Genomic DNA, 15,604 nt, shown 5'->3' with positions numbered 1-15,604 from the left:
AAATCTATTTCAAAAATAGCCCGCAAGCTGTAGGACACAAAGAACTGCAGATGCTGGAATCTTGACAAAACACTAAGTGCTGGAGGAACCCAGCGGGCCAGGCAGCATCTGTGGAGGGAAATGGACTGGCGATGTTTTGGGTCGGGACCTTCTTCATTTATTTTTAGAGTTGCCGTGTGCAAACAATGAGTCCACACCAACCATCCACCACTCCGACCCGCACACACTATCACTCCTGCACGCTTCAGACAATTTGCAGAGGTCAATTAACCTGCAAACCCGCATGTCTTTGGGATGTGGGAGGAAACCAGAGGACCTGGAGAAAACCTACATGGTCACAGGGAGAGTGTGGAAACTCCACACAGACAGCACCTGGGGGCAGGATGCAATCTGGGTCTCTGGCGCTGTAAGGCAGCTGCTTTACCCGCTGCACTACTGTGCTATCCTACATTTGCTGTGAAATGCTTTAGCCATCCCCGAGATCACTGCTGGGGCCTTCTGAGTAACTCCAGATGCAAACTTTGGCTGTCGTTTTCCACAAGACAAACTAAATTGTGTTCAAATTGTCTTTGAGATGTCTGTCTATCTAAGAGATTATTATAGTTGGGATTTTTTTTCTATTGAGGCTGTTCATTCCTTTCAGAAGTTGGTCTGTGCATTACGATGTGGAAACAAGAAACTGCCGATGCTTTACAAAACAAGACACAAAGTTGAAAAATCTTCACGAGTCTTCACGAGCTTACCGCGTTTCCTGAGTACCTGCCGTTAGCATTACGAGCTGCTAAGAGACGTCCTGAGCTCCGATGTACTCACTACGTACATTCTACGTGCTTACCACGAGTTTGATTATTTTTTTAAACTCGGGAGTTAGCTCGTACTGTGGAACAGCCTCTTGACTGCCGTACAGCACTTGCAGCACTAGAGACCCGAGTTCCATCCCGACTACGGGTGCTGATTGTAGAGTTTGTACGTTCTCCCGATGACCTGCGTGGGTTTTCTCCGGGATCTCCGGTTTACTCCCAAACTCCAAAGACGTACAGGTTTGCAGGTTAATTAGCTTGGTATCAGGTTAAAATTGTGCCAAATGTGTGTAGGATAGTGTTAGTGTGCAAGGTTGCTGGTCGGTGCAGACTTGGTGGGCTGAAGGGGCTGTTTCCGCGCTGTATCTCTAAACTAAACTAAACTCAGCGGGTCAGGCAGCATCTCTAGAGAACATGGACAGGTGCCATTACAGGTCGGGACCCTTGTTCAGACTGATTGTGCAGCAAAGGGGAGTGGGAAGAAAGCTAGGAGGGGCGGGACAAATCCTGGCAAGGAATAGGTGAACGCAGGCGAGAGGGGGTTTTGATCGGCAGATGATTGGGAAAAGGCCGGAGATTAAATAAAGGTTTGAGACAAAAAGGATTGAAGTTGAGAATTATGAAGGAATGAAGTTGAAGGAGAGGGGGAGGGGAGAGATAGATACAAGTCCTGGTGGTAGGCGGGGAAGAGGGTGGCGGAAAGAAAGGGTGGTGTGGGGGAGAAAGGAGAGGGGAGGGTGAGAGGTTTAAAATTGAAAGAATTCACAAAGATATTTATCTGAACTCACATAGATAGTGAATCAAAGTAGGGCTGCCTGAAGATAATTAAACTCCATTCAATTTGTCACCGGTTCAGTGGCACGTCCAAAAGGTGAAACTTCTCAAAAAGGAAATTTCACATTAGCCCAGTAGAGGGTGTGCAAATGAAGTCAACGTTTATGTTAGGTGGTGGGACAGAGAGGATGCCTTTTAATTTCATCTCTACTGTTTTATTCCCAAATGATTAGAAATGATTAGCAAGGAACCAAAGTTCCATTTACATCTCCGGACTTGCAATGATAATCTGCATCTATAGGCAAAACAAATAAAAATCTAATCTAAATAAGGTTATAAAGTTATGAGAGGCATAGATAGGGTAGACAGTCAGAACCTTTTCCCCATGGTGGGAATGTCAACCATCAGGAGGCACGGATTTAAGGTAAGAGGAGCAACGTTTATAGGAGATTAGATTAAGTGGGACCCGATGGGTCCCAGTCACATGGGAGGCCTGGTCCCCCCAACGCAATGTTCCACCACTCGCCTGTTCCCCCAACCCAACCCGTTTCCCCAAAGCAATATTCAAAGTTCAAGTGAGTTTATTGTCATGTGTCCCTGTATAGGACAATTAAATTATTGCTTTGCTTCAGCACACAGAACATAGCAGGCATTTACTACAAAACAGATAAGTGTGTCCATATACCATAATATAAATATATACGCACATGAATAAATAAACTGATAAAGTGCAAATAACAGATAATGGGTTATTAATAATCAGAGCTCTTCAAGTCAAGAATAGAACCCAAAATGGAATGGATTATATTTGGAATAATAGGAGAAGATACCAATTTAAATAAAGACCAAAATGTTTTTTTTAATTATGGGTTAATAATTGGAAAGAAATTGATACTTAAATTTTGGAAAAATACAACCATACCAACTGTTAAAATGTGGATTAGGAATATGATGGACATAGCACGCCTTGAAGAAATGAGACTCCGACTAATAGATAAATATGACCAATTCTTAAGGAGTTGGTCTCCTTTCATCGACTTTTTGGAATCATGTAATGCAGCGGTACCGTGAGGATTGCTGATTTCAGTTCATGACGTAGATAGATCTACATCTCCGAATACAGATTTGAAAAATTCTCTTTTAAGGGAATTCTCTTCTATTACTACTTCCCACCTTTTCTTTTTGATTTTATTTTTTTATTTTTATTTTTTATATCCACACTTCACATTTTTCTACTCTCTACCATCTATTTTTCCACTCTTTCCCCTTTCTATTGTTTTCTTTTTCTTGTCTTGCTTACTTCCTTCTCATAACATAAAACTAGAGGTTGTACATAGAATGGATTACGGTATGACATAGTTGGCACCTAAAATTAGGTGCCACTGTATTGTTTTGTATTGTATTAACTTCTAATAAAATAAACAAAAAAAATAAAAACAAAAAAAAAAATAATAATCAAGAGTTTTGTCCGAGCCAGGTTTAATAGCCTGATGGCTGTGGGGAAGTAGATATTCCTGAACCTGGTCGTTGCAGTCTTCAGGCTCCTGTACCTTCTACCTGAAGGTAGCAGGGAGATGAGTGTGTGGCCAGGATGGTGTGGGTCTTTGATGATACTGCCAGCCCTTTTGAGGCAGCGACTGCGATAAATCCCCTCGATGGAAGGAAGGTCAGAGCCGATGATGGACTGGGCAGTGTTTACTACTTTTTCTAGTCTTTTCCTCTCCAGGGCGCTCAAATTGCCGAACCAAGCCACGATGCAACTGGTCAGCATGCTCTCTACTGTGCACCTGTAGAAGTTAGAGAGAGTCTTCCTTGACAAACCGACTCTCCGTAATCTTCTCAGGAAGTAGAGGCGCTGATGAGCTTTCTGGATAATTGCATTAGTGTTCGCGGACCAGGAAAGATCTTCAGAGATGTGCACGCCCAGGAATTTGAAGCTCTTGACCCTTTCAACCATCGACCCGTTGATATAAATGGGGCTGTGGGTTCCACCACTCAGGGGAGGGGGGGGTGTGGGGGGGATGTAGGGAAGTGGGGGTGTGGGGGAGGGGGGTGTGGGGGAGGATTGTGGGGGTGTGGGGGAGGGGATGTGGGGGAGGGGGGGTGAGGGAGGGGGTTGTGGGGGAGGGGCATGTGGGGGAGGGGTTGTGGGGAAAGGAGGTTGGGGGAAGGGGGGGTGGGGGAGAGTGTGGGGGGGCTCGCACTCTGCTCACCACGCACCTTCAGCTTTCGGCCTCACGCAGTAGCTCCCGGTCCCACTCCAGCTGCACTCAGAGGCTCCCGGTTCAACTCAGCAGCCTCCGGCTGGTCGCCGCAGACGCAGCCCGCGAGCCGCAGACTCTCCGCGAGCTGCTGACACCGCGTGAGTTGCTCAATACACTGCGCCCCTTCAGCTTTTTATTCTCGCCGCGTTATTGACAGCGGGTTCCGGAACGGGCGGTTTTTACGATTTTTAAACCTTCATAACTTTTGTACTATTTTCACCGATCAGAACAAAACTTATTTGACTTGCAGCAGAGGAGAATGGTGAGTAAGGTGGCGAAAAATCGTAGCGCTATGGGGGATGGTTTTTGTGCAAATTTAATTACAACGCAGACCGGAAGTGGACAAGATGAGAGTTTTAGTAATAGTATAGATGAACGGGGCAAGTTTTTTACACTGAGGGTGGTGGGTGCCTGGAACGTGCTTCCAGGGATGGTCGTGGAGGCAGATACAGTTCTGGCATTTAAGATGCTTTAAGATAGGCACATGGATGTGCAGGGAAAGGAATAATAGGCAGATGGAATTAGTTTAACTTGGCAACACTGTGGACTGAAGGACCTGTTCCTGAGCTGTACTGTTCTATTTTCTATGTTCCATGTTCAGCAATGTAATGAATTCCATTCCGGTACCTCAGTTTTTAAGCCCTTCTTAGGAAACTAAGAAGAGCAGTTGGTAGGAGTGCTGGCTTCAGAATTCCAACATTTGCCATTGAAAGACGAGGTGAAAACAAAGGGACTGCAGGTGCTGGTTAGCACAAAAGGACACAAAGTGCTGGAGTAACTCAGCGGGTCAGGCAGCATCTCTGGAGAAGGTGGATTGTTGACGTTTTAGGTCGGACCCTTCTTCTGTCCTGATATTCTCCTATTGTGATCAGTGTTTAAAGTATTTTAATGGAATGCGCAGTGTTCTTGAGTGTGTTCTGTAAAGTGGATGAGATGTAAAGCTTCATCCTCCCACATCACAAAGACATCCGGGTTTATGGGTTAATTGGCCCTGTATAATTTGCCCCTAGTGTGTAGGGAGAGGATGCGAAAGTGGGATAACCTAGAACTAGTGTGAACGGATGATCGATGGTCGGAGTCAACCTGGTGGGCCGAAGGGCCTGTATCCATGCTGTCCCTAAAATAAACTAAAAAAATCAGCTCAGCTCAGCTGGAGACACGAGAGATTTTGAAATTGTCCTAGATTGGTATATGGATAGAGTCATGGAGTCATACAGCCACTGATACATGGAAACATACCCTTCGGCCCAACTCCTCCATGCCGACCAAGATGTTCCATCTGCACTCGTCCCACCTGCCCGGGTTTGGCCCAGAGCCCTCTAAGCCTTTCCTATCCATGTACCCATCCATATGTCTTTTAAATGTTGTTCTTGTACCTGCCTCAGTTTTTAAATGTTGTTATTGTACCTATCTTGCAGCTTGGCCCATATATCCACCTGTTGCCCCTCCTGTTCTAAGCAAGCCTAACATAAGCTGCCAGGAAGTGAGTCTAAAGTGATCTCATCGTCACGTTGCCTTGCCTTTACTGACCCTGTTGATGAGTCACAGAGCTATGATGTCAGAGCATGATACAGTAAGTGACATCCTGCCTTCCTCAATTTAAACCTCTATCCCCTGGTTCTTGATTCCCCTAATCCTGCTGTAAGAAATCGGGTAATGATCAAACACTTAAAACCTGAAGAAGGGTCCTGACCCAAAATGTCACCAATCCATGTTCTCCAGAGGTGCTGCCTGACCCGCTGAGTTACTCCACAACTTTGTGTCTAATTTAGTTTAGGTTACAGATACAACATGGAAACAGACCCTTTCGGCCCACCGAGTCCACGCCTGCCATTGATCACCCGTACACTAGTTCTATCCTACACACTAAGGGACAATTTTACAGAAGCCTATTAACGTACAAGCTTGCACGTCTTTCGAATAGGGGAGGAAACCGGCGGGCCCGGAGAAAACCCATGCGGTCACAGGGAGAGTGTGGAAACTCCACACAGACAGCACCCGAGGGCAGGATGGAACCCGGGTCTCCGGCGCTGTAAGGCAGCTGCTCCACCCGCTGCACCACTATGCTGCTGCTTTTGTGTAAATCAGTGACTGCAGTTCCTTGTTTCTACACTGATAATATACAGGGCCAATTAAAGGAGATTTGCAAAAGGAAATTGATGCAAAGCCGTTGAGTTAAGCGATAGGATTAGAATTAGGCCATTCGGTCCATCAAGTCTACTCTGCCATTCATCCATGGCTGATCTATCTCTCCCTCCTAACCCCATTCTCCTGCCTTCTCCCCATAAACCTGATACCAGTACTAACCAAGATTCTATCTATCTCTGCCTTAAAAATATTAATTGACTTGGCCACCAAGGGAAGAAAATATCACCAGGTGTTGAATTCTCATCTTCCCCATGAGATGGCGCTGTGCCGAGCCATCCACAGCCCTCTCCCCACCTCCCCAGTCGAATAATCCCAAACAACCCTGGGCAATGCTGGAGAGAGGGAATTGGCCGACACAGGAAATCTGTGGAAAATTCCTCTCTTGATTCTCAGCAGTCGGGCAACAGTGACGTCAAAGAGCATTATAATTTGTGTGGCTTCAGTTAGTTACAGATGCGCACAGCAAGTGGTCTGAACCTCTGCATAATGGGAGGTACTTTGTGCGTTCTGGCTTCTCAAATCATATTTCTATGCAAAGAGCAGCAGCGCAGTCCAGTTGCTCTGAGATCTTTAATCCTTCTCCCTTTCATAACATTCCTGACACATATTTTCGCATATCCTCCCCTTTGAATTAATTTAATGTCGGTTTGCAGTCAAAGCCTCCAGGCTGCATCTGAGGGCCCTGGTTGTGGCTTATGACAACATGCGCTACACATGGACCTTGAAGCACTGTGGGGAGGATGAGGGAAGGGCGAAACGAGAGTGGTACATTTCTCAAGAGTCAAGAGTGTTTTATTGTCATATGTCCCGAAACGGAACAATGAAATTCTTACTTGCAACAACACAACAGATATGTAAAAGTAGTACATTGTAAACAATATAATGAATAGAAAAGAAAAAAAAAGTTCAGTGAGTGTGTATATATATATATATATTTAATAGTATATATATACACACAGAATCCTGGAATCTTGGTTCGATCCTGACTGGGTGCTGTTTATATATATGTGTGTGTGTGTGTATAAACTGCAGGTGTAGAACCATAGACTCACTTGGCAGGGAAGGAAGCCATTCAGTTCATCATCCCTATACTAGATGTTAGATCGAGCTGTCCTGTTCCCCACATTTTTTTTTCTATGGATATTCAGTTATATTTTGAAAATCTTTTATTGCATCTGCTTTCACCACTCTTTCAAACTGGGTATTCTGAACTGTAATAACATAGATGGAGACACAAGGAACGAGATAGTGGAATCTTGCTTAGAACACTAAGTGCTAGAGTAACTCAGCAGGTCAGGCAGCATCTCTGGAGGACATGGGTAGATGACATTTCGGGTCATGATAATATGGTGTATAAACAAAATCTCATTCCTCCTGTTCTTTTGAGTTCTGGTCACCCCATTAAAGGAGGCATGTGAAGAGGATGCAGACGAGGTTTACCAGAATGCTGTCTGGATTAGAGGAAATCAGTTACAAGGCGAGGATTGTTTTCTCTGGAGCGTTAGTGGATGAGGGGAGTCCCGATAGAAGTATATGAAATTATAAGAGGCATAGATAGGGTAGACAGTAGGAACCTTTTTCTCCCATGGTGGAAATGTCAAGGACCAGAGGGCCGAGGTTTCAGGTGAGAATGGCAACGTTTAAAGGAGATGTGTGGAGCAGGTTATTTACACAGAGGGTGGTGGGTGCCTGGTAGGTGCTGCCGGAGGTGGTTGTGGAGGCAGATACGACAGTGATGTTTAAGAGGCTTTTGGATAGGAATATGAATATGCAGGGACTGGAGGGATATGGATGAGGTGCAGGCAATGTTTAACTTGGCATTGGGTTCGGCAAGGACAATATGGGCCAAAGGGCCTGTTCCTGTACTGAACTGTTCTATGTTCCAAATACCTGAATATCCTCAAGCCTCACTGTTTTAACTAGACCTGAATATTGAACAAAAAAAAAAATCAATTTTGGAAGGCTCTCCTTTGAGAATTGCCAATTTAAAAGTCTACAATCAAGCCCAGAAGCTATTTTCAGTTTTTAAAAAAAACCTGATTATGGGTCTATTCAACATGTTAACATCTAGAGATTGGGCCGAGGATTCAGATGTAGTCGGGATTCTGACCACATCTGCTTCAGTTGGGAAATAGGTTGCTGGTTATGGAACAGTTCAGAACATCTTGTGGTTCAACAGGAAACGGAGGAGACCAATCAGATTTGAAGACCAGGAAATAAATAGAGAAAAGACTGAGAAGGAAAGTACATTAAGGTTGTTGACTTAATTACAAACCAGACAGGGGAAACATGGAACATAGAACACCACAGCTCAGGAAGAGGCCCTTCGGCCCACAATGTCTGTGCTGACCATGATGCCAAACTAAGCTAATCTCATCTACCTGCATGTAACCCACATCTCTCCACTCCCTGTAATCCATGCGTCTATCTAAATGCCTCTTAAACGCCACAATTGTATCTGCCACCACCAACATCCCTGGCAGCACATTCCAGGAACCCACCACCTTTTGTCAAAACTTTTGTCCCTCAAGACTCCTTTAAACTTTGACCCTCTCACCTTAAAGGGCCTGTCCCATTTAGGCGACTTTTCAGGCGAGTGCAGGCGACTCTGCGCTTGCCTCATGATCGCCACATGAGTCTCCTTCATGGTCGCGAGGAGTTCCCGCATTCTGGGAACTAGTCGCGGCCTCAGTATGGTCGCAGCAAATTTTTCAACATGTTGAAATATTTTCTACGACCAAAAATTGATCGCCATGGAGAAAATCGATACTTTTGTAGTCGTAGGTGCAGTGGTAGTGGGGTCGCCATGTCGTTGTAGGTAGTCGAGGTAGTTGTAGGTAGTCTTAGTTAATCTCCTTTGCTGACCGGGCATTTTCATTGGTTCATTGGGGAAAAAAAAACATAAGCACGAGTTTTCCGAACAAAGAAAAACCGACCGGTAATGTTAAATGCCCGCTAACCTTCACAGCTGTGTATCTCGGACTTATTAAAAGTTGGCTGGCTTCTTAAAATGTGTCTCCACTCCTTCTCCCCACCCTTCCCGCTCTTTTAAAGGACTTACCGTACACTGTGCTAGATGTCTTTAACCTTCTGGTTCATCGCGGTGTGTGTCTGTATCACCTTGGCTTTGCACCGTGTGAATTTCACAGCGCTCCCCCACTTTCCCTGGCCCCTGCCTTTGCAGTGTGTGTGTGTGTGTGTGTGTGTGTGTGTGTGTGTGTGTGTGTGTGTGTGTGTGTGTGTGTGTGTGTGTGTGTGTGTGTGTGTGTGTGTGTGTGTGTGTGTCGTTCTGATGGTCGCCGATCCAGTTAGAGAGGTCACAGACAGTCCGCTGAAAAGTCGCCTAAGTGGGACAGGCCCTTAAAGATGTGCACTGTAGTCTTTGGCATTTCCACCCTGGAAAAAAGGTTCTGACTGTCTACCCTCTCTATGCATCTCATAATTTTATATACTTCAATTAAATTATGAGAGGCATAGATTGGGAAATTAAGAGGGAAAGACGACCTGATTTAATCAAGGCAGTAAAGAATATCAAGATAAAATGTAAACTAAAATCTATTTTTAAAGTCATAAAACAATTCAGAAAACAAACCAAATGGACTTTTAATTGTAATTCATTTAAATTGCCAGTCATTCACTCTGATCGTAGCACTGACAGAGTTCTTTGCCTTGTGTATATCTTTGCCTAGCCCTATATCTCAGCAGGTCAGGCGGCATCTATGGAGAGAGAAACTGAGTTCAGGTTTCAGGTGATTCGTAACTGGAACAAGCACGACAGTCAGAATCTTTTTCCCAGGGTGGAAATGTCCAACACTAGAGGGCACAGCTATAAGGTGAGAGGGGGGGGGGGGAGTTTAATGGAGATGTGCAGGGCAAGTTTCATTTAAACACACAGAGTGGTGGGGGTCTGGAACACATTGCCAAGGGGTGGTGGTGGAAGCAGATACAATAGTTGCGATTAAGAGGCTTTTAGATAGGGCACATGGATATGCAGGGAATGGAGAGATATAGATCAGGTGCAGGCAGAGGAGGTTAGTGTAACTTGGCATCATGTTCCTGTGCTGTACTGTTCTACATCCCTTGTTAAGTTGCAGAGATGGTGCTGGATGGTTACCACACTTAGTGCCATTGTGTTGAGTCACGCATTCTCTTGACGTTCCTCTCCAAAATAGCTGGCCCCCACCCTCCCCTTCCTCCCAGGACTCAATGATTGCAAATTTAAACTATTCTTGAATTCTCCTCCTCCCCAGGACCTTTCTCCTTTAACCCCATCACTCCACCAAATCCAACCCCTTGCTTTGTTTTCACAATGTCTCCGATCTGTCTGTGTCTATGTTAATGTCTTTGATTGGGCTTAAAGGGCCTGTCCCACTTGGCAATTTTGCTGGCGTCATATCAGCGTCGCCAAAAGATTTTGAACGTTTCAAAATCCAGCGGCGACAAAAAAAAGTTGCGATACTTGAAAAAACACCGCGCGTCATACGTCATCATGCCGCGTCACCGCTGCATCATACGTCATCACGCCGCGTCATACGTCATCACGGTGCATCACGCCGCGTATTTTTCGGTGATCTGATACGTCAGTCAATGATGCTGGCAGTCGCCGAAAAAAATTGCCAAGTGGGACAGGCCCTTTACTGACTTTACCTTGCACTAAATGTTATTCTCTTATCACTGTAAATGGTCGATTGTAATCAACCGTTGTCTTTCCGCTGACGGGTTAGCTCGCAACAAAAAGCTTTACACTGCACCTTGGTTGTCAAGAGTGTTTTATTGTCATATGTCCCAGATAGGACAATTAAATTCTTACTTGCTGCAGCACAACAGAATATGTAAACACAGTACATAACAGGAGAAAAAAAGTTCAGTGTGTATATGTACACACACATACTAATAATATATTTATTATATATTATACACATACACACTTACTCAAAAAACAAACAAAACAGTGCAATAATAATAATAATAATAATAATAATAATAATAGTCTATTGTAATTCAGAGCTTATATGACGTTGTAGTGTTTAATAGCCTGATTGCTGTAGGGAAGTAGCTGTTCCTGAACCTGGACGTTACAGTTTTCAGGCTCCTGTACTTCTTCCCGATGGCAGTGGTGAACTGAGTGTGTGGAGAGGATGGTTTGGATCTCTGATGATGCTGGCTGCCTTTTTGAGGCAGTGACTCTGATAAATCCCTTCGATGGTGGGGAGGTCAGAGCCAGTGATGGGCTGGGCAGTGTTCACAACTTTTTGCAGTTTTTTCCGCTCTCTGACGTGACAATAAACTAAACTGAACTGATCTCCTGCCAGGTCGTGATCAAACAACAGAGACACTCATCTTCATCATTATCCTCATCTGGTTAAACTCAGAGCTCATATATTGTCCAACTTTCTCCGCTGCCCTCACCCAGTGACCCTCGCCCCTGCCACCTTCAATCCAAACAATGGACACTTTGCCTGTCTTCAGAACTTAATCCCATCTTGCCCCTTCTCTGGCTCCATCCATCATTAACCCTCACAGTGGCTCAGCTGGTCGACCTGTTGCCTCACAGCAACACAGACCCGGGTTCGATCCAGACGTCCGTGGAGTTTGCACGTTCTCCGTGTGACCGCGTGGGTTCCCCTCTGGGTGCTCCGGTTTCCCCTCACATCCCAAAGATGTGCGGGTTTGTAGGTCGATTGGCCCTCTGTAAATTGCCCCCAGTGTGCAGGGAGTGGATGAGAAAGTGGGATAACATAGAACTAGCGTGAACGGGTGATCGATGATCAGCGCGGACTCGGTGGGCTGAAGGGTCTGTTTCCATGCTGTATCTCTAAACAGCATGCAGTCACAGGGAGAACGTACAAACTCCATACAGACAGCACCCGTAGTCAGGATTGAACCCGGGTCTCTGGTGGTACAAGGCAGCAACTCCACTGCTGTGCCGCTGTGCTGACCTCCTCCATACCACCACCACACTTGTCCAGCTGACTGAACCTGTTCTCACGGACAACATCTCCTTTAGCTCCACTCACTCCCTTCAACGACAAGATGCAGCGGTGGGAACCTGCATGGGTCCAAGCTATGGAGTCACGAGGAACTGCAGATGCTGTCATAGAGTTAGAGTCATGCAACGTGGAAACAGGCCCTTCGGACCAACGCCCATTCTGACCAACATGTCCCACCTACATTAGTCCCATCTGCCTGTGTTTGGCCCATATCCCTCCAAACCTGTCCTATCCAGAGATGTTTCTTAAACATTGTCTCAACTACCTCCTCTGGCAGCTTGTTCCATACACCCATCTTTTGTGGGGGAAATCTTGAGCAAAAATCAAAGTGCTGGAGGAATTCAATGAGTCAGTGGTTCTAAGCTGTGGCTGTGTCTAAGGGAATAGTCTTTGCCCCACTCTACACCTACTTTTCCAGTACATTGATCACTGGGTAGCTGTGGCTTTTTGCATTTCTGAAGATATCAACACGTGAGTTGGAGTTTTGCTTATTGTCACCCGTACCGAGGTACAATGAACAACGTGCTAACCAGTCAGTGCAAAGACAAAACATGATTACAATCGAGCCATTCACAGGTACAGATACATGATAAAGGGAATAACATGAAAATTGTTTAGTGCAAGGTAAGGTCAGTAAAGTCCAATCAATGATAGTCCGAGGGTCACCAATAAGGCAGAGTAGTTCAGGACTGCTCTCTGGTTGTGGTAGGATGGTTCAGTTGCCTGATAACAGCTGGGAAGAAACTGCCTCTAAATCTGGAGGTGTGCATTTACACACTTCTATACTTTTTGCCCGATGGGAGTTGGGAAAAGAGGGAGTGGCCAGGGTGCGACTTGTCCTCGATTATGCTGCTGGCCTTACGGTCGTGGATGGAGCTGTTCCCAAACCATGCTGTGATGCATCCTGATAAAATGCTTTCGAGTCACAGAGTTATAGCATGATACAGTGTGGAAACAGGCCCTTCTGCCCAACTTGCCCATACCGGCCAACATGTCCCAGCTACACTAGTCACACTTGCCTGCACTTTGTCCATAACCCTCCAAACCTGTCCTATCCACGTAACTGTCTAACTGCTTCTTAAACGATGGGATGTCCCAGCCTCAACTACCTCCTCTGGCAGCTTGTTCCATACACCCACCACCCTTTGTGTGAAAAAGTTATCCCTCGGATTCCTATTAAATCTTTTCCCCTTCACCTTGAACCTATGTCCTCTGGTCCTCGATCCCCCTACTCTATGCAAAAGACTGTGCATCTACCCAAACTATTCCTCTCATGATTTTGTACATCTCTATAAGATCTCCCCTCATCCCCCTGCGCTCCATGGAATAGAGACCCAGCCTACTCAACCTCTCGCTGTAGCTCACACCCTCTAGTCCAGGCAACATCCTTATAAATCTTTTCTGAACCCTTTCAAGCTTGACAATATCTGTCCTATAACATGGTGCCCAGAACTGAACACAATATTCTAAATGCAGTCTCCCCAACATCTTATACAACTGCAACATGACCTCCCAACATCTATACTCAATACTCTGACTGATGAAGGCCAAAGTGCCAAAAGCCTTTTTGACCATCTTATCTACCTGCAACTCGACCTTCAAGGAACCATGCACCTATATTCCTTGATCCCTCTGCTCTACAACACTCCCCAGAGGCCTACCATTTACTGTGTAGATCCTGCCCTTGTTCGACATCCCAAAATGCAACACCTCACACTTTTCTGTATTAAATTCCATCAACCATTCCTCCGCCCACCTGGCCAATCGATCCAGATCCTGCTGCAATCTTTCACCACCATCTTCATTATTAGCAAAATCACTAACTTTTGTATCATCAGCAAACTTGCTAATCTTGCTCTGTATGTTCTCATTCAAATCATTGATGTAGATGAAACATGGAAACATAGAAAATAGGTGCAGGAGGAGGCCATTCGGCCCTTCGAGCCAGCACCGCCATTCATTGTGATCATGGCTGATCGTCCCCTATCAATAACCCGTGCCTGCCTTCTCCCCATATCCCTTGACTCCACTAGCCCCTAGAGCTCTATCTAACAAACAGTAACGGGCCCAACACTGAACCCTGAGGCACAACACTAGTCACAGGCCTCCAGTCCGAGAAGCAACCTTCCACCATCACCCTCTGCTTCCTTCCATGGAGCCAATTTGCTATCCATTCAGCTTGGATCCCATGCGATATAATTTCTATTACATATCTAGAAGTTGGTGAAAGTTGCTAGAGACATGCCGAACATCCTAAGCCTTCTAAGGAATTAGAGCTGTCGGTGTGGTTTCTTGGCCATTGCTTCAATACAGACGGTGCAGGAACACTTTCCATCAACTTTGCTCTCAATTTCCACTTTGCTCTCCATTTCACACGGACCATTCTCTTCTCCGTCTCAGCTCCTCACACAGTCCGGAGCAGAAATTGCAGAGTGTTGTGGATGTAGTCCAGTCCATCACACAGACCAGACTCCCCACCATTGACTTCATCGACACTTCTCGCTGCCTTGGGAAAGCAGCGACTTTTCAACCAAAGACTTTTCAACTCTGGTTAATCCCTCTTCTCCCCGCTCCTGTTAGGAGGCAGAAGGTACAGAGGCTTGGAAGCGTGCACTACCAGACAGGAACAATTTCTTCCCCTCTGTTACCAGGCTTCTAAACGGTCCTTCCATAAGCTAGGGTACTGTCTTGATCTTCCAATCAACCTCATTGCACTTTTTCTCTGGAGCTTTTACACTGCAATGCTGAGAGCTATATTTCTGCACAATGGTATTTTCCTCTTTGCTTTACTAATAGTACGTGTCTACCCTGATGACATTCATATATAGTACTATCTCATTTGATTGCATAACATGCAAACAAAAGCTTTGTCATATACCTCGATTGTAGTGAGGGGAGAAAGCTCCATAAGGGAGATGGGGGGAGGACAAAGCCTGGCAAGTGATGGGTGGATACAGATGAGGTTGGGGAGGGGGGTTAAATGGATGGCTGGATAAAGAGACAAAGGCTAGAGGTGATAAGGAGACAAAAGGGTGTGAGGTAAGGAGAGAAGAAGATTGTTCTGCAAATGGATATGGTGGAAGAGGTCAGAGTTGAGGGGGGAGGGGTGAGATAACAGGGAAATGGGTGAACCCTAGGATGGGAGATGAGTGTGAAGGATGGAGGTGGAGAGGAAAGGAGCAGGGTGTGGGAGATGGTGAGATGATGTTTGTGTGGAGTGTGCATGTTCTCCCTGTGACCACGTGGGTTTCCTCTGGGACCTTTGGTTCGCCTCCCACATCCCAAAGATTGGCCCTCTGTAAATTGCACCTGATGTGTGGGGAGTGGATGAGAAGCGAGATAACATAGAACGTGTGAACGGGTGATCGATGGTCGGTGTGGATTCAGTGGGCTGAAGGGCCTGTTTCCATTGCTGTGTCTCTAAACTAACCATGGCACAGTGGCACTGTTGGTGGAGCCACTGCTACAGGGCACCAGAGACCTAGGTTCAACGCTCTGGTGCTGTACGTATGGAGTACGCACGTTCTCCCTGTGAATTCACGAGTTCTTTTGGTTCCAATAGTTTGCTTTCACATCTAAGTCCTGCTCGTTGGGAGGTTAATCGTCCTCTGTATATTACGAGTATTTC

Source organism: Amblyraja radiata, chromosome 21 (assembly GCF_010909765.2).
Source record: "Amblyraja radiata isolate CabotCenter1 chromosome 21, sAmbRad1.1.pri, whole genome shotgun sequence".
In the NCBI taxonomy this organism is placed as follows: Eukaryota; Metazoa; Chordata; class Chondrichthyes; order Rajiformes; family Rajidae; genus Amblyraja; species Amblyraja radiata.
This window is presented reverse-complemented; position numbering follows the sequence as displayed.